We start from the raw sequence: 19,687 nt of genomic DNA on the forward strand, positions 1-19,687 counted from the left end.
GTTTGAATAGCGCGGCTTCACAGTCTGGGAGTAGAATAGCTTCCAGAAAACAGGAGTAGATATCCTTAAAGATAATTGCTATCCCACCCCCTTTCCCAGTGGCTCTGTCTTGCCTGACTATAACATAGCCAGGCGGCAGGGCACTGGCCACATCTGGCCCAGAACTGTCATGAAGCCAGGTTTCCGTAAGAAACAAGGCACCTGGCTGGGTGGAAGTTAATAGGTCAAATATATGATCTTTGTTTTTGGGCAGAGAACGGCAATGAATGCTCCAAAATGTGTAAGATGAAGTAGATGTTACTGTGAGTGCAATGTTACAGGTAAATTGATAGTTACAGTGTGGGCATTTGACCTGGGTGTTGAGCGAACAGGCGAGTGGTGCGCAGAGAGGAAGGCTGCAGTTAAGGCGGCGCAGCTCCTCAGATGAATATGAAATTGGGCGGTGGATTGCAGGCTCGAATTGGGCAGGGTTCCTGGCCGCTGGGCGCTTCAGGGCGCTTCAGGGCGCAGACGGGCGCAGACGGGCTTGCCTTTGGCGCGCCTTCGGTGCGCTGCCGGAGCGCCCGCTGCGCGGCCGGGAAGTGGTACGTACTATGTAGGATTGGGAGAGGGCGGGACTCATCCCAGCACAGGTGCGCACAATGACTCAACCCCCAATGGTGGCAAGCCCTACCTCCAACGCGTCAGATCCTAGTTGTCTGCTCGAGGAGTGGGCGGTGGGTGCGGCGGGGCAGGGTGAGTGAAGCGCTTGCTAAAAATAACACAGTTGCAAGTCTAAAAATGCAGTAAACAAAGAAGGAAATACAATGTGGGAGGATTGGAGGACAGGCATGAGATGTAAGCTTTTGTCAGTTTCTTGAGTGAGCATTTTTAGGCGGTAGGTCTGGTGTATTGGGTTGAGGGTTTTGCATTGGGGAATTAGAGAGGTTTCTTTTGTCAAGCCTGTGTACCAGATTTGCCTAAGCTTAGCTCTTGTCAACAGCCACGCTCAGTCAGTTTGAAAAGGTAATTTTGTCCGAGGGGCGTTATTGTGTCAAGAAGATATGTTTTGTCTGCAATGCATGGAGTGCTTTTTATACAATGAAGAGATGTTGAGGTGAGGTACAGCTGCTCATAACTTAGCAATGAGATGGGGATAGAATAGATAAGACATGATCTCAGCACCTGACTCCCATCTGAGAGTTTGACAACCTATTTCTAGACATTTTTCAGAAGTCACTTCTAACTAAGAGTGTTGCAAAGATGGAATTGGAGATTCTGGGATGTTGGTGCTACTTTTTCGCTTTTTGGGGTTTTGCAACAATTTTAAATGCTGAAGAAAGTGCTAAACAAGAAGATTCATATTAAGAGAAATGATAGTTTGGGATTCGAACAGGAATTTTATGGTTTTGTTCATGCCGACTTGTGACTGTAGAATGGGAGGAGTGATCAGTGAAAGAAAAGAAACTCTCTCTGCAGAACAGGACTCAAAATATATGACTAGGAGTAGTGGATGAATGGATGAATGAGCGTAGCCTCAGGGAAATACAGTGGATTTGTACAGTGAGGCAGTGCATTAGTATAAACACAGGATAGACTATTCTTTTTTTTGTAATAAAAGAACATCTAAATAGTAACAAGTATTTTATTTACCAACTTATTTTGTAAATCAAAATAGACATTGTGGGGATCAGAATATAACAAGAGAATGACGAACCTGTGTACAGAATGTATATTAAGACCCGTAACCAACAGTGGTTGCACTTTTTGCAACCAGGTCTCATTAGCAAGTGCACAATCACGGGGGATTGTCAGAACGAACTGCCCAATGAATATTAATTAGGCAGGTTGCTTTCTGTGACCACTCTGTGCTACCAACACAGGGATGAAACTGTGGGAAACAGCTGATCACCAGTCCTTTCCCGAACTTTTTTCAAGAGTTATGATCCTTAATGGAATAGGTGCTGCTTTAAAAAAAAACTCCCATTTGGGAACATGCAGAAGGGAACAACAGTAGTGACACATCTGCTTAGATGTGTCACTTTGTAAATAGGGCGCAACATGGCGCATTTTGTACGTCACCGGTGCATCACTTAAAAGTGACACAACTGAGGCGCAAAAGTGTTGCAAGGCCTCATAAATAAGGTCCACAATTTGTATAATGCATAGAAACAAGAGTGCAAGTAAAATGGCAATGTAAGCATACAAGTAGGAAGTTTTATTTTTTATTTTTAAACAGGAGAGAAAGAAAGAAAAAGGCATAGAAGAGGGAGATTTAGAATGAATAAAAAAGTTGAAAAGACTATAAATGCAAAATCAGCTTGTGACATTTATAAGTGTGCTTAAATGATTGGTGAGTCTGTACAACAAGATAAAAAGTGACAAAAATGACAATGTTAAATAATAAGTGTATACAAATTATGAAATTAAGTTATAAAGTAACTTTTATTTATTCAGTTAGGTTGGAGGGGAGGGAACAACCCCTCCTAGCAGTTTGTGACAGATAGATAGTAAGTGGCAGACACATCTGAGTATGCTTAGCAGATAGCTCTAGTGAATCAAGGTTATAGCTATCTTGTCTATGAGGATGACATACTAGACTCCACCAACAGTGAATATTGATATTATGTGTCTATTTCCAGTATGAAGTAATAACAGAAATTGCAATGGCGATCAAGAGATCAACACATTTCCCAAATATTCTATGAGAGATCCAAACATCATGTAAGCTGCCCTGAAACAATACGTCATATGAAAGGGGAATGTGAATCTGGGTGATAACCTTGATGCAATTCCAAATCAAGAGCCAAAATGCTGTTAAATTGACTCTGACCTCTAGTAATTTACAAAACATTTCCAGTTAGATTGCCTTTTACTTCTTGAGCCACCCTTCTTCACATGGGTCACTGGTCTTCTGCCATTTCATCATGGCAGCAGAAATGAATTTGTATATACTATTTTGTGTTTTTGGAATTCTTTAGTTATGTCTCCTTGTACAGTTGCTATTTTTCAACTCGTGCAGTTGGTGTCTTCAGGCTCAGCAGTCCTAGCGGTTTAGACTCTTTCCCTTAATATTATCCATAGATATTGCACTGAGTTTGTAACAACTACTGTGTGCCATATACATTCCTGTCTTCAGCCATGAAGGGGGGTCACGGGTACCCCACTGACTTGTAAAGAAAGCGAGTAATAAACTGTGCTGTTCTCAAGGCCACTAATGTCCCTTTGCCCAAATCCTTATAGACGTTGCTAACAACCGCACACACACACACACACACACACACACCCACACACACACTCACACACCTCCATCTCTCTCTTTGGTGGTGATAGACTAAATATTGGTGACTGCTCCAGTAAAGCAATAATAGCTCCTGTGAACTTAAATAATAACCAAGGGGCATATTATCAAAGGGGTTTATCTCTGCTTTTTGGCTTTAAAAGCCAAGAAAGCAGAGATAAAATTATCTCCCTATTACCTAGCTGTCGCTAACACCAGTTAGCGACAGCTAGTAGCAGATAGCGACCATCTTGGGCCCCACTTTGCATGTCAGTGATATTTATCACTAATGACATGCAAAGTGGGCGTGCCAAGATGTTAGCGACTGGAAACAGTTGCTAACATCGCTATCTCCTATTACCAACCAGCTAAGCGCGAATATCTCCAAAAGCTAACACCTGCCCTGAGCAGTTCTTAGCCATGTTATCCAATGGGAGGTGGATAACATGGCTAAGAGCATTAGCTCGCTAATGCATGAATATCGCTGACTTTTCAGCGATATTCATGCATTGCGGCCGATTTTTATCGCATTTGCGATAAACCTTAGTAATACCAAGGTTTATATGCGATAAAAATCGCCGCAGCTCAGTGGTAAATTTTTGTCTCTAACCAAGCAATAGCGATAATTATCGCTATTGCTTGGTAATATGCCCCCAAATGCCATAGGAATTCACATCGTTTTCAGCGGACGTAATGTGTTGTTATACAGCCTTTCAAATTTATTTAATAACGGCATGCATTTCCTCTGCTGAATTTTAAAAAAAATGAAAGTTATTGCCTTTGCTCCATAGTCTCCTTTTATAGTTACGGTTCCCTTCATTATATTTCCACTTTATCTTGCTAGGTCTTGCTTGACAGTACAGCTGTCACATGACCTTATTTATGTGATGAAATGAAAAAGAGCTTTATAAAGCACTACTGAGAGAGGGGATTTGGCTTCACCCCATATTGAATGTCCATTCTATAGGGCTCAGTGGGGCTGAAGATGTGTGCTTACATTTAATTAAGTGCTTGTAATGCACAAACTAGGATGAATACATGAGAACTGAATGGTTGTAGTGCCAATTCATTTACAAATGCTACAGAACTTATTGGGTCATTCGGAAATAGTATGGCATTGCCATTGGTTGGATTTGTTGATTATGGACATATACGAAAAAGGCTGCAGGCATGACATATTTATTGGGAAAATTGTAAGTTAAAATCAGTAGGACTCTATGGGTCAATTGTTTGTACACAGCCTAAAAAGCTCGCAGTGGGGTAATTTGTTACATGGGATCTCCTTTTTTTTTTTAAATTTATTTTATTTTTGATATACGAAAAAACACATTACGATACACATTGCAGAGTTGGTTTTTAAACCCAAAAAACATTACTAAAAAATAACATTGCACATCCATGTAAATAATCTAATGCTAGGCACTTGTGGAGCAGTTAACAAAATAGAAATCAATATCGGCAAGGGAATAATAGGCGACAATCATAAGAGAAAGAAAACAAATCAGTCAGTACCTCGTAGCACAGTGAATCTTTAGCCAACCCATTCAGACACCGGCGCCCAGATCCTGGTTGCCAATTGTCGGCTCCTCCCCCTTTACAAGAAAAGACAGAATTCTAACCTATGGAGGGCTAACAGTCTTGCTCGCCATTGTGCGAACGTTGGGGCTTCCGCAGATAACCACTGAGATGTAATACACAGATGTGCCTGGGACATAGCAATAAATAGAAAAGCTGATTTGTAAAAGGAGTGAGTACCAGCTGAGCTATTACCCACGTCGACCCCGAATATCACTAGTGCTGGAGTCAATAAACAGCTTATCTTGAGTGCGGAATTGATAAAATGCTCGATGTCGTCAAAAAACCCTACTAGTACTGGACAAACGTAAAGCATATGTATTATGTCCGCAGTCAATGAATTACAGCGAGCACAAGTATTACCCTTCCTAGCACCCCATTTTGCGATTTTCATTGGCGTATAGTAAAGATCTAACATGGCCATATAGCTTTGTGTCTTCAACGAACCTGAGACAATGACCTTACTGGCAAAGTCCATTACCGGGGCTAGGTCAATACCTGTCCTTCCTAATTTAGATTCCCACTTAGCACTTTGAGCTGACAAGTCATCCGGGAAGGTTGATACTATATATTGATAAAGTGCCCCTATTCTACTTCTTTTCCCAATCATCTCAATAATTGGTATCTTATCAAGTATAGCTGGTGAGGTCTTCAATTGTTTGTACACAAAGCTTTGTATTTGCAAGTATTTAAAAAAATCGCGCGGGATAATTTATATTTATTCCTGATATCACTGTATGCTAAAATTTGCCCATCCTCTACTAGGTCGCCCAGCATATAGGCACCCTGCCTTTGCCAGCCAAGCATTACATAGTCTTGAAAGATACTAGGAAACACTCTGCTGCTTTTATATGGCATATAGAAATTCAAATTTGGAATGTCTAATTTCTTCCTAATTTTCCGCCAGATAGAACATGCAGCAATCAGAATTTTGAAGCGTGTCCTTTTGTAATAACTAGGCTCCAAAACTTCCAGCAGTATACCCTTGGCAGCTTCACCTAACCCTATCTCATATATAGTAGGTTGGTTGGACATCGATACATTCGCCCTATCTCCACATATCAGCACTCCCATAGCTTGTAACATTGCTGCCCAATAATACATAACAAGGCTGGGGACCGCCCAGCCCCCCGATCTCGAAGAAGATACATCCACTTAGCTGCTCGTCGCGGGCGCCTATATCCCCACAAAAACCTACTGCACACCCTCTCTGCCTTAATCAAGCTATTTTGAGAAAATAACAAAGGAATGGTTCTAAACAAATATAAAAATTTCGGGAGGACTATCATTTTAAGGACGCTACAGCGACCATATAAGGATAAGTGTAGATTGTCAAGTCTCTCCAATTTAATGTTGACTGCTTCTATCGTTGGGAGGATATTTAGGTCCGGAATCCTATCGACTGCGGGACTTATCCGCACCCCTAAATATGTAGCTTCAGGAACAACAGGAGCGTCGGATATAGGCATATCGGGAGTCTGAACCACCATTGTTTTTGAGACATTGAGCTTATAACCCGACACTGCTCCGAACTGTTTAGCTAGTTCCTTCAATGCAGGGAATGCAGATGGGACATCAGATGTTATCACAACTATATCGTCTGCGTAAGCTAAGAGATTGTGGGAGATATCACCAGCCCTTATTGGAGCTATAGCCTGATTAGCCATGATTTTAGAGAGAAACGGATCTATATATAGGGCGAACAGCAGGGGTGAACAGGGACACCCCAGCCGTGTGCCCCTAGTAATAGGAAAAAAGCTAGTCTGCTGCCCTGAGATACGCAATTGGGCCCTTGGGGAAAGATACATAGCATAGACTGCATGTACAAATTCATCTGGAAACCCCTTCCATCTAAGTACCGCCCACAAGAACCCCCAGGAGACCCTGTCGAACGCCTTCTCGGCGTCCAACAGGATCAACCCGAGGGGAGATTTCGTGACTTGGGCCCAGTCTAACAATGCAATGGAGCGCCTGACATGATCCGCTGTGTCCCTGCCTGGAATAAATCCATGCTGATGTATGGAGACCAACGGAGTAATCACTTGCGCAAGTCGACAAGTCAAGATTTAAGAATAAACTTTCGAATCGCCATTAATTAGTGATATCGGCCTGAATGATGATGGGAGCAGCTCTGGTTTCCCTTTTTTCCTAAACAAAACTATAGTTGCATTTTGCCATGATTCCGGCACTATGCCCTTCTGCACTGCTCTAAGGACCTCAAGGAAAAACTATTTAATATCATCTAGAAAGATTTTATAGAATTCCAGTGGAACAGCATCTGGGCTAAAGCTAAAGATTTAACAGCCAGCTCCAATTCCTCCATTTTAATAGGTGACCCCAAAATTCAGCCTGTTCTTGAGAGATTTTAATTATTTCCATATCATTAAAAAACTCCTCCATAGCCCTCTCGATATCCAGCCTAGGAATATCTTCCCTATACAGAGAGGAGTAAAAATCCAAGAAAACTCTATTAACTGCCTCCTGAGTATCATATATTATTCCATATTGATCTTGGATTTTTACTACCTGGTTCTGTGTACTGCGCTGGCGAAGTCTCTTGGCTAGAACCCTACCAGTATTCTCCCCAAACTCAAACATCTCTGTACGGTATTGCAAGTACTTCAACGCAAGATCTTTTCCGAATGACTCCAATAATTGGGCTTTCAAAATTGCTACTTTTTGTTGACTCTACTGAGATTCGTGGCCATTCTTGATATTCAAAGTAAGTTCGATCTCTGCCTCCCTTAGCTCCTTAACACGACATGGGATCTCAAAGTATAGGATAGTAGCCCATAGTTTGAGTTTGGTAGCCCCCAGTTTTACTGAGATACTCCCTAGGGGTAAACGATATGCACTGTGATGATACTTCAAAACCCTCTTAGAAGGCATTTTATATTGTTTTGCCCATCATATTCCTGCACATATTTGTAATTGTATTACTAAATCCCTATGATATTAATATTTATTATACATGCAGTAAGCCAGTCTTATTGTGAACAACACATGTTAAAGCCAATAAGCCTTTGAGGGTGGATTGCTATCACACTAAGTTTAAGCCTGTAGACTGGTATTTTGTTACAGGGAAGTCCTCCTTTCGCAGTAAGCTGAGGTTTTGGTGTTGGTTATTCCATCCGACAAGCCATTTATACATGGAGGATCCCTTTTAGGACCACTTAGAAGGGCAATTTATTGTTTTGAGGACATATTGTTGATAGTGTGTACTTGTACTTTTCAATGTGGCCCGTCAGCTGTTTAACAGGCTCCTGAAATAAAAAAAAAACACATGCATATATATTCATAAGCATAGGTACTGAGGTTTTGTGTCAACCCTCTGCAGCCAGTGGACTGCTCAAGTGCCTTTCACATGCTCTGCTCATGACGGCATATAACAATAGGCAACTTGCCAGCCTACGTCCATGATTGGCTACATTACTCTGTGAGTGACAACATTGCACTCAGGCGGCCACATTTTCTGGCAGATATGCAAATGTGACCAGTGGCTTTTGGGCCACGTTTTTAGGTTCCCATTTTCACTGGTTCTATTTCATTTTATTTTCAGTCTTGCTGTTGTTCTGTTTGTAGAGTGCCTGGCAGCTCCCAAGAGAGTGCTCCCAAGCCGCCCACTTTCGGCTCATTTCATTTCCAGTGGGCTTCATCCTGCTTCTAAAATAGACCATCATCTTTCAATGATATTAACCACAGCGTATCATTGTTTTAATGGTCCAAGATGTCTGACAGATCAGTTTCAAATGAGAAGCAATTCTGGGACTTAAAACCAATGATACACTATACGTAATGCTATTCCAGGCTGGCTGCCAACTGATGTGTTTCACTTTCTTCTTGTAAGCCTATGCTGACCTCATTTAAGTGGAGGTATTAAAACATTTTTTTAATTCTTTTAAAGTATCTTACATTTTCCTCTTGACGGTAAGATAATTACAAAATGAGTCAATGGGTGAATGAATCAGTGGATGTTTGAAGTGGTGCATTCACATGTATAGTGAGTTATTGAGTTGGTAGTCACCAATTACTGAAAAGTTGTATTCATTTAAAAGCCAGATATGTTGGTTAAGCTAATATTTTTTTTGTGCACCAAAGTTCTGCAACAACTAACTATATTTTAATTAATGTTGACTCAAATGTTGAGTAGTGAGAGTTAGCCCGGAACTGAAACGTATCTAGAGTTTAATGGGTGGGTTGAATTAAGAAAACACAAATCTTGACAGTATCAAACGAAATCAAAAGATTGGGCTTTTTTACTCAAAGTCGAATCTAATAAAATAGCTAGACCGAGTTTTGTATCTCTGATTAATTTCATAGAGTATGTGTGGCAGCTTCAAGACATTCAATGTTGTGTGCATTTCTTTACTTTCAAAGAGTCTGTTCACCTTATCAGTTCTCTCTCTTTTACCAAGATATCTGTTGGTTCTCTGCTGCTTCTCAGCCATGCTGTTCATCACTTGGCAAACGTCATGTGTACTAGAGTTGAGAACATTGCCCTTAAGTCAAAAGAGTTGCTCAGCACACCTATTGGGTGGCTCAGCTTAGGGCAAAAAAACCTAAGAGGGACCATGAGAATGCATGTTCGGGCGGAAATTCCAAGCCAGGAACATTACATCAAGAAACATGAAGGAAAACCCCTGCAATCCTAAATATTAATGGGCAGTAGCTCCATATATAATAACCATGTCACCCACAGAAAAACTGGAGTCACAGTTATTTATTCAACATATTAAAGTCATTACTTTTTTTGGGTACAAAACATGTTTTTCCATAAATACTTTCTTTTTTTTACCCAAATCATTTTTTTGGGTTGCTTGCATTTTTATTAGTTTTCAACAAGTATAAAGCACAAAGCCACACAGGCCAGAGTAGAAAACACCCATAAAATGTCAAGTTATTTAAAATGGTAAAAAACAAATAACGGTGGGTAGTTTCATCATGATAAAAACTACTTCTACATGTCAGCAGCCATGAAAATAAGGCAAAAGGGAGGGGTTTGGGGTGGGAGTGGGGGAGGGGGAAGGGAAGACGGGGAGGGAATGGACAATGGGCGCTGTCTCCTAGAGTTCTTCTTGGAAGCAGGCAACCAGGCACTGGCGGGGGCATACGCCGGGGTCCGTTAACGCCGGGGGCCCAGATGGTTTACTGGGCTCACTGGCATGGCGCTTCCTCATCACCTCTTGAGCCAGACCACACGTGATCACGCCATTGATCACCCGGAAAGTTCCTGAATTCTCTGGGGTCTCCGACACAGTTGTCATGGCCGAATGGGTCGGTTTTCCGAAGAAGAAGTTAGCCTACCAGTGACCAGGATTCACTTAGGGGAGACCTGGGTGGTGAGGGATAACCTCCCCAGAGTACTCAACACTACCACAGGAGTTGTTACTGGAAGTAGATCTCAGACGTCTTCTGTAGTAGTAGTGGGTTGCAGCGATCGAGCCGCTGGATGGGATAGATGCCATTTTGCTTGCTGTTCTAAAAAGTTACTAGGGTGTTTCTTAAGGCCAGATGTTGTGTGTTGTTTCTTCTTGGCACTGTGCAGCAGCGACTTCGGTTGGCACTCGGCTCGGGAGAGCAAACGCTAGGCAACAGGGCCTATTTGTAAAGGAGATACTGGGAGTATACTCCACTGCCACAAGACTAAGCTCAGCTTGAGCTTTTTTAATGGAAAAAACGTGAAAACACAATAAATAACAACACACATATGTACAACAAGCGAAAAATCACAAAACAGAACAAGCCCTAGAAAAAAGAAAAGTTGACAACACTATACACAGAGTCAACTCACAGACAAATAGACCATAACTAAATGACAGACCTACAAGTGTGGGAAACTAAACAACTATCCTATCAAGAAAAAAAGAGAAAAAACATAATACAGAACATACAGTTCTGTATAGTGGTTTTAACTTTTCTTGTTTCTAGTTCTGTTTTGTGATTTTTTTGCTTGTTATACATATGTATGTTGTTATTTATTGTGTTTTCACATTTTTTCATAAAATTCTTTTTTAATGTAAAAAAAAGAAAGTATTTATGGAAAAACATGTTTTGTACCAAAAAAAAGTAATGACTTTTATTATGTTGAATAAACAACTGTGACTCCAGTTTTTCTGTGGGTGACATGTGGGTGACATTTTCTTTATATGGAGATCCATAAAGTTAGAGTAGATAAAAACAGCCGACACGTGTTTCGTCAGTACTATCAATCAGTACTCAGACTTTTTCAAGGCTATGAAGTAGGAATATCACGGCGCATGTGACCTCATGTCATATGCATATGACAATGATACTAAGACTCAGGAATCAAAGCAAAGAGCAGCAGTCCATGTCATCCAAATAAAGAAAATGAAAACATGAACATGAACTTTATTTGCTCTTTTGTCTTGTCCTGAAATCGAAAGTACAGGATACATACAACTTAAATATTGTGGATACTAGGGGCCCGATGTAGGTAAATGCCATTTACCGATTTTAAAATACCGAATCCTACCGATTCGGTATTTCAAAATCGGTAAATGGTATGTAGGTCACAACATCTGGATTCGTTACCGAATCCTTAACAATTCTTTAATTACCGATTCGGTAAATACCGAATCGGTAATGGCCATTCATTCCTATGGGCTTTGAAGCCCATAGGAATGATTAGGCATTACCGATTCGGTATTTACCGAATCGGTAATTAAAGAATTCACAAGGGTGCAGGGGGTGTCACTTTGACACCCTCTGGCACCCCCAAAACAGGCACAGGTGCCATGTGGCAGGCATACCTGCCCTAAGGGCAGGTCTGCCTGTCACATGACATAGGTGTGCATGCACACATGTGCATGCACACCGGAATCGGTATTTTACCATGGATTTGTATTCCATGGTAAAATACCGATTCTGTAAGCCATGTGCAGAAGGTACATTGCCTACCTACATTGTATTTTCGGAAATTTTACCGAATCGGTAAATATTACCGAATCGGTAATTATTTTACTGATTCGGTACATATTACCGAATCGGTAAATTTACCGATTCGGTAATGATACCGATTCGGTAAAATTTCCGAAAATGTGCCCCTACATCTCAATAGCCCTTTACCGATCGGAAACGGCCAAAAATCGGTATTTTCGGCCGTTTCCGACCGGTAAAGGGCTACCTACATCTGGCCCTATATGACCTATTAGTCTCTCGTGTACATATGTTTTAGGATTGTGCTCTCTTTGACCTCTTCTTTTTGGCTGTACATTTGTCAATCTATTGATTGACATTGATCCCTCTTGGTAGTGGGGGATAGTGGTCTATGTAGCACTCCGTCTTCAAAAACCCAAGACTCTTTACTTTTTTCCAGCATTATTGTCCATTATACTATCATTTGTGTATGTGTGGTTCTATCCATTTTGGATACACCACTACCGATCTCCTTATACACAATCTAATAACATAGCTAGACCACGTTTTGTACAAAAAACTAATGCCTTCTTGAAGAAGGCAGGAGCAGAGGGAAACGTGTTCATTTGTCAAAAATATTTATAGCTTGTGCGCTGCAGTGCACACCACACATCTAACACAGCAGAACCTTCTGAGTTTGTGTACGCATTTGAATTTGCATTGGAAGAGTTTACTTTACAAATCCTATAACTATAACTAGACATCCCACACTCAACTCTGCACTACGGTGCAAGGCTGTGCCAGTGCTGGGGGTGACACAAGCAGGCTAATCTTTGTAGGTGTGGTGTTGTGGTGTGTTCCACCTTGCACGACGACCCACAGGAACTTTGGATGGTATGCTGCATTGTATAAAAAATTAGTAAATCTAGGTACTATTTTCCGTAACTGTCACTCTGCTTAATCAGTTTTGTAGAAGCTCTGTAAACTAGTACGGCTAGGGGATATTTTGTATGTTTAATTCAAATATGTATATTGCACTCAACCCTGAGGGCATCCAAGTATGTGTGACCAGTGGCAAAATTGTTGAAGATGCTCGTCTTGAAGAGGATTCTTTTGATTTATTTTCTAAATGGCTCACTACCAGGCCGAGAATTCCGTATTATTGCCGCGTTATGCATAAAAGTTTTGCATCCGACTTTAATACTTTACAGTAACCACTGAAACGACTACATTTTTGCTGCCAGATCCCAAAGTGGTTGACAGAGCTTTAAACGTATTTGAATATAGTCCTATTCCATGTTTGGAACAATTTTTGATTATAGGGTAAGTCATTTATATGTAACCCTTTTTGTCACAGGCAGCCATTGCGTTATTTGTAAAAGTAATGCAGCCTCTTCAAGGAATATCCTTTGCTACTCTCACAAATTCATTCTGCATTGTTTGGAGTTTTTTTAACAGCAGTTGGTCTCCCCGGCCTTACAAAAGAGATAGCTGTATTCTAATCTTGCTCAAGTATGTGGTCCTTCAAGTATGCCTCATTCATGGCTCTCTGGAGGAGTTTAAGGTCACTTTTACCTGGCTGGTCTTGGATAATGTCGAATTTAACAAAACACCGGGGTGGCGGAGCAAAGGACCTACTTTCTCCATCAGCACCTTAATAATAACACGTGACACAACCTAGTCTTGCAGCCCATAATAATTACTAGTAGCTGAAACGTAATTCACGCACTCCACCCATCACCTTGTGTTTTCCTCAGCATGCCCCCAGTTTGTAACTGATTGTGGGTCCAGTGTCACTATGCCCTGGGAATCAAGCTGTTTCTCACCTCACTTGTGATACTTAAATAGAATAAAATTGGTCTGGGGTTACTTTTGTTCGCATCTGGAGGGTACCATGCCTGGCAGTTCGGGCTAGCCTGTCCCTATGATCAAGCCTGAAATGCATATGGCTGCACACTGTCTGAAGTTGCATGAGTGCATAGTGGACAAACAAATAGTGTACTCATCAGAGGCTGGATTCATGTATGGCATTCATTGTCATTTTGTTTTACTAACTTTAATTTACTGTGGGCCTGTACTGGAGCTGGACAGAGCCTCAAGCAACTGGAAACTGTGGTCTCAGATCTGAAGAACAAGCCTAAAAATGCAAAGATATTATCAAGATTCTTTTTAGCAAAAACATTTACTGCAAGGTTTAGAAGTGCAGCTGTGTTGTCTTGGCCCTTTTTTCAGGGTCATCCCTGAACTTTTTGCCTTCCTCCTGTATTTTTCTGACCTGTTGTTGGCTGTTTTATGGCTCTGGGCACTTCACCACTGCTGATCAGTGCCAAAATGCATATGCTCTCCCTATGGCAAATTGATGTATGGATTAGTGACTCCATGATTGGCTGATTTGGTTACTTGTCAGACCCTAGTACAGTGTGCCCCAGGCTTGTAAATCCAAATGCTTCTGGTGGGCTTGCAGCACTTGTTGTGCCACCCACAGAAGCAGCCTTGTAAAATGTGTCTCAGGTCTGCCATAACAGAGCAGTCTGGTACTGCCATGTTGACTGGGCAAGTGCATCCACTTGCCAGTCCTTAAACCTTCCCTTTTCTTCTTATCAGACACCCCTATGGTAGACCCAAGGGCAGGATGCATTGTAAGTATAAGGTAAGACCAGCCCTGATGTGTGTGGCATGTCCTATTAGTGAATTGCAGCCATTTTCGTTTTTCACTATTGCAGGGCTTTTTGTTCCCCATAGGCCAGAATGGGCAGTTTGATTATTATATCTTATAATCCTAACTGACTCAGGGAACCAGGTAGAAATTCGAGTTTAGTATGCCTGAACTCAGAATGATAAAATACATCTTTTAGTGAAGTTGGTTTTAACATTCTGTGTTTGAAAATACCACTATTAGAAAGTAGGTATTTTCTTGTCTAACCATCCAAGCCTGCCTCTGCTAGGTTGTATATTCTTTGTGTGGAGCTTGAGTGACAGTGACTGGGGGATTCCTGGAGACAGGGTGAGTCAGCACAGGGCTAAATAGACAGATCTACATGCAGATGGGTTCGAGGAGTTTTACCTGGGCCCTGAATAGGGCTGTGCCTTCCCTGCACAATGCTGGCTCCACCTCCTGTGGTGCGTCTGATGTTCCTGCCCTGCACTGTGAAAGGAAAGAAGGAGTCATGTAAATAGAGTGCTCCAGGACTGACCAGAACTGGTTTGGACTAGGCACAGGCCTAACTGCCTTCAGAGAACAAAGAGAAACTGTGTATAAAAAGGGGGACCCAGACCCCAGAGAATTAGATCACTTTTGGGAAACCAGAAGAAACCTTTGCTGAGGAGAGGAACGAGAGAGACTGAGGAGAGACTATCCCTAAGCTGAAGTGCTGCTTGGGGGATTGACCTGCAGTGGTTGCATAACTGCCAAAGAAAGGAGAGAGGAACTTTGAGTGTACTTTCTGCAACTTGTGAAGGATCTCCAAAGGCTTGAGAAAGAACTTGCCTCCTGATGAAGTTTCAGGGAAAACAGACTTCAAACATCAGCTCCCCAAGAGTTCTTTGGAGGTGCCTGCAGTTGTGTTGGGCTTTCTGAATAACTGTGTGTCGAAAGGAACTGGAAGCGCGACTCACAAGGAAGAAGCGTGTTGCCACTGCAGCCGCTGCCATCGTATTACTGAACAAGGGTGTCACCGCTGTAGCTGTCGCATCGCATCGCAGAAGCGTCCCGCATCACGGGAGAAGAGTGTCACCACAGCAGACACTGCCGTCATATCACTGAACACGGATGACGCTGCTGTAGCTGTCGCATCACATCACAGAAGTGTCTTGCATCATCGGAGAAGAGTGCCGCCGCCGCAGCCGCTGTCATTGCATCACTAAACAAGGGTGTCGCCGCTGCAGTTGTCGCATCGCCTCGCCGGAGCGTCCCGTATCACCGGAGAAGTGCGTTTCAGGGCCAGTCGCGGCTCAGAAGAATCGTTGAGTCACTGCACGGCCGTCGGGTATGCACGTATCATATCGCATCAAGGAGAAGACGCCATCTTTGTTTTCATCTCACCGGCTCTTCATCGCATTACGGCGTAGCGAGCCGCATCACCACGGAAGAGCAGTAAGAAACCGAAGCATCCCTGTCCCTGCGTGTAAGGGACCGAGGCATCACCTTCCCTGCAACACTTTCGTTGTATAGTGTTACTCATCCAAAGGTACATTGAACTCAAAGTGTTGCATTTTAAGATCTAAAGAGAACTAAGCTAATTCTATCATTTTAAGTACAGTATTGTGGAATTTTGTCATTTGTGGTCTTGTGATAAGTCTACATAAAGAATATTTATTTTTTATATAAAACTTGTGTGGTGTCCATCTGTAGTGTTGTCACTTGATTACTGTATGTGTTCACAAATGCTTTACACACTGCCTCTGAGATAAGCCCGTCTGCTCATGTCAAGCTACCAAGGGGGTGAGCAGGGGTCATTTTAGTAGTGTACCCCCTTACCCTGACTAGACGCAAGGGTCCCTATTTGTCACAGGTACCTACCTATGCCAACTAGAGACCCCCAAATCTAACAGGCTGTAAGTGATTTTAACTTCTTTTCTTTTAATACACTTCTTCAAATACATTTTCAGCTGAAGAAGCTCCTGGCAGCTCATTGATTTCTTTCAATTCCAAAAGCAAAAGGCTCTCTGTGGCTGACTTGAAAATAGATCACTGTTTTTCCTGGACAATGTACATTTTTGTCAATACATTTTTTACATTATTTTCTGCTGCAACATTTGATCCCTAAATCAGATTTATACAGTAGTATGCACGTGTATTCATTCAGTTCCTATCCTTTCAGTTTCTGTTTGAACTTTTAAGTTATTTATTTCCTAAGTGTGTTGTTGCTGTGGATGCCTGTTGCACTTGTACCCTATGTATTTCTCTGAGGAATACCTTGCTGTTTCACCCTTGGCAAAGATTACTCACAAAAGCAAATTGACCTTCTAAGGATCAAAATGTTGAGCCTTCAGTGAGCTTAGTCACAGCTTACAACTGGACTGTGACCTCACTCCCCGGTGAACATATATAAAACCCCACATCAAACATATCGAATGTGCATTGTGCTGCCTAGTCATCTGAAACCCATATTAACCATATGCTTGAACTGAGAGTCTGCTGTTAATGCATCATTGAGTATTTGTCTAAGAGATCTGGTACAGCTGTCACACTAACCAATATCATGTATCTTTTTTGGGAGGGTTATGAGAGCAGCATTTGATGGATGACAGCTTTATGTGTGGATTCAGTAAAACAAAGATGTGGGGGTCAACTTCTGATCCTTAATTTGTGAAGGGGCAACTTGAACCCCAAGGTGCTCTCAGACCCATTAGAACAAATTATGAAATGCACCGCTCCAACAGTCAGTTTTACACCATATATCGGTGATAAAGTCTGTGTTCAAAAAGAATTGTTCCAAATAAGAGAACGCTGAGTCCGTAATTGCAAAAAAGTGTTCAGGATTGCTTTAATGTTCCAATTGAAAGACCAGCCAACGCGTTTCGTTCCGTCAAGCGGAACTTCTTCAGGGCGTAGTGGTAGTTGACAAATGTAGATATTTCCTGAGCTGGGATCTCGTGTTGCGATAAATATCTTTATCCTCTATCTGGATTTTGACGGTTAAAGTAAATCTCAAGATGAGAGTAGCGAGTGTGATGGTCGCCTTATAGCTTCAAGGGAAAATACTCCTTTTGGAGACCCTCCTATTTCTTCATCCACGGTGACGGTAAGTTGTTTGATTTAATGAAGGGTATTGACCTTAGAGCATATGGTGTGCAAGTTATTCATTGTCACTTTGTTAAGCTTGTGCGATCCCTAGTCGGCTCCCAAAACACAGTTACATTGAGGTAGTTACCTGTCAGGGTCCTATTAGAATCCCCAGTCGGCGTCTCTGCAGTTTGCGCGCCGAACCTTTTCCAAACAATATTGTTTACTTTAACCGTCAAAATCCAGATAGAGGATAAAGATATTTATCGCAACACGAGATCCCAGCTCAGGAAATATCTACATTTGTCAACTACCACTACGCCCTGAAGAAGTTCCGCTTGACGGAACGAAACGCGTTGGCTGGTCTTTCAATTGGAACATTAAAGCAATCCTGAACACTTTTTTGCAATTACGGACTCAGCGTTCTCTTATTTGGAACAATTCTTTTTGAACACAGACTTTATCACCGATATATGGTGTAAAACTGACTGTTGGAGCGGTGCATTTCATAATTTGTTCTAATATTATTTTTCCCAAAGTTGTTGGGACATACTCTTGGGACAGGGAGTATTTGAAAACTGCACGCTATTTGAAAGATAACATAAAAATAGATACTGGTGACATATGGATTGGTGCTTATAAGGTGTCATAAGTAGTCCACTGTCCACATTGTGTCGTAGAGGTGCTCTCAGACCCATATTAAGACGATGAGGTAATAAGATGATTAAACTTCACCTTGCCCACCTAGAATGACGATCCCTGGTGGAAAGGGTTATCTTTTAGGTCTGTTACTATGTGCCCTCAAAATTCTTTCCAGGGGTATGTGCCAGCATGCTCCCTGAGTTATGCTAGTATAACTAATTACTGATCTTTAACTAGCAGGAGTAAATCGCTATGCTAGGTGCCTGGCATCCGGACACCAAGATGTCAAATGATCTTTCAATGATCTGTGGGAAAAGTGAAGGTTACCTGAATATTGATGAAGCTTCGAAAAATGTCAGACTCCCTGATCCGTCAACTACTATAAAGTGTATTGCTGTTGTTGCATTGATTCATCCAGCACCCCAGACCAGGGCGTTGAATTAGCTGTCATAAACATATATGTTAAGGTACTTAAAACAATAGCATAACATAATATTTATGATTACTGTGAGTATTGTATTTAACCTTATTGATCCTTGTCATACAGTTAACAACTCCTTCACTCTGGGGGCCCGCAGGGGGCCCCCAGAGTGAAGACCGCATGCCTTTCCGTGGCGGCAACGGCGGGGGGGGAATATAGTTGCGGATGGCGGGCGGATTGCCCCCGCCAGAACGGCGGTGGCTACCGCCAGCCTGGCGGGGGCAATTCGCCTGCCATCCTAATGGGCCCCTAGGTGTTTCTTGGCCTTCCTCTTATTCTTTTCACTTGAGGGTTCCAGGTCAGGGGTTGCCTGCTGGTATTTGATGCGGAATTGCAGAGGGTGTGACTTATCCAACCCCTGCATCATTTCATTAATTCTTAATGAGCAGGAAGTTGGAAGTTGAAGTTGGAAGTTGGAATGTCTGCTGCCATTGGTCCTTGTTGCTGAAGGTGTTTGGCCAGAGGATTTGGAGGATTTTCCCCAGGCAGGTCAGATGTCCTTATTTATTATCCTATGTTTCTTCTAAACATTTATTAGTTCTAGGTTAATAATAATTATTTCAAATGAATGTACATATTTATTTTACATTGAGTTTTTTATGTATTTATTGAATACTCAATAAACTTTATTATTACTCCTATACAGTATCATGAGGAGACTGCTGCCTAGGTGGCAGAGGTCACCGCCTACCTGGTGAAAGTTCCTAGTAGTAACTTTATACTTGTAAATTTAGTCTTAGATATCTCCACCCATGATTTGACGGGGTGGAGACATGTAAATCTTCTCTTAGATGTAAATCTAAAGTCGGAATTGGTAAATAGCAAAAAATGTGTACACTTTCACCTAAGTGCGGTAATAGATTTACAGATGAGTAAATCTTCACTTTTAAACTATCTTTGTGAATCGGGCTACAGAGTGTCAGGTTTGGATATGAACTGTCTAACTGCTTCCCTAGTCCTTTGGCAGTCCTTAGTGCTGGGTGGTTAAATCTGCATGTCTGTGTAGCTGAATTTCCCCCCAGAGAGCTCCCAAAAGAATAAGAACCAACCCCACCACCCAACTGGTACAGGGGGAATGTAGCACATTACAGAGCGTGCTTTTACCACGTGGTAGGTAACAACACGGCCG

General features: G+C 42.0%; 1 protein-coding gene and 1 pseudogene across 1 annotated transcript in view; one reads left to right on the forward strand and one right to left on the reverse strand.

The window, feature by feature from the left end:
• Nucleotides 1-19,687, forward strand: part of LOC147709470 (L-gulonolactone oxidase-like) — a 722,418-nt gene that overhangs the window by 195,891 nt on the left and 506,840 nt on the right. The gene's annotated exons all lie outside the window — the stretch shown is intronic.
• Nucleotides 9,892-10,483, reverse strand: LOC147709471 (pancreatic progenitor cell differentiation and proliferation factor A pseudogene; annotated as a pseudogene).

This window comes from Lissotriton vulgaris, chromosome 6 (assembly GCF_964263255.1).
Source record: "Lissotriton vulgaris chromosome 6, aLisVul1.2, whole genome shotgun sequence".
In the NCBI taxonomy this organism is placed as follows: Eukaryota; Metazoa; Chordata; class Amphibia; order Caudata; family Salamandridae; genus Lissotriton; species Lissotriton vulgaris.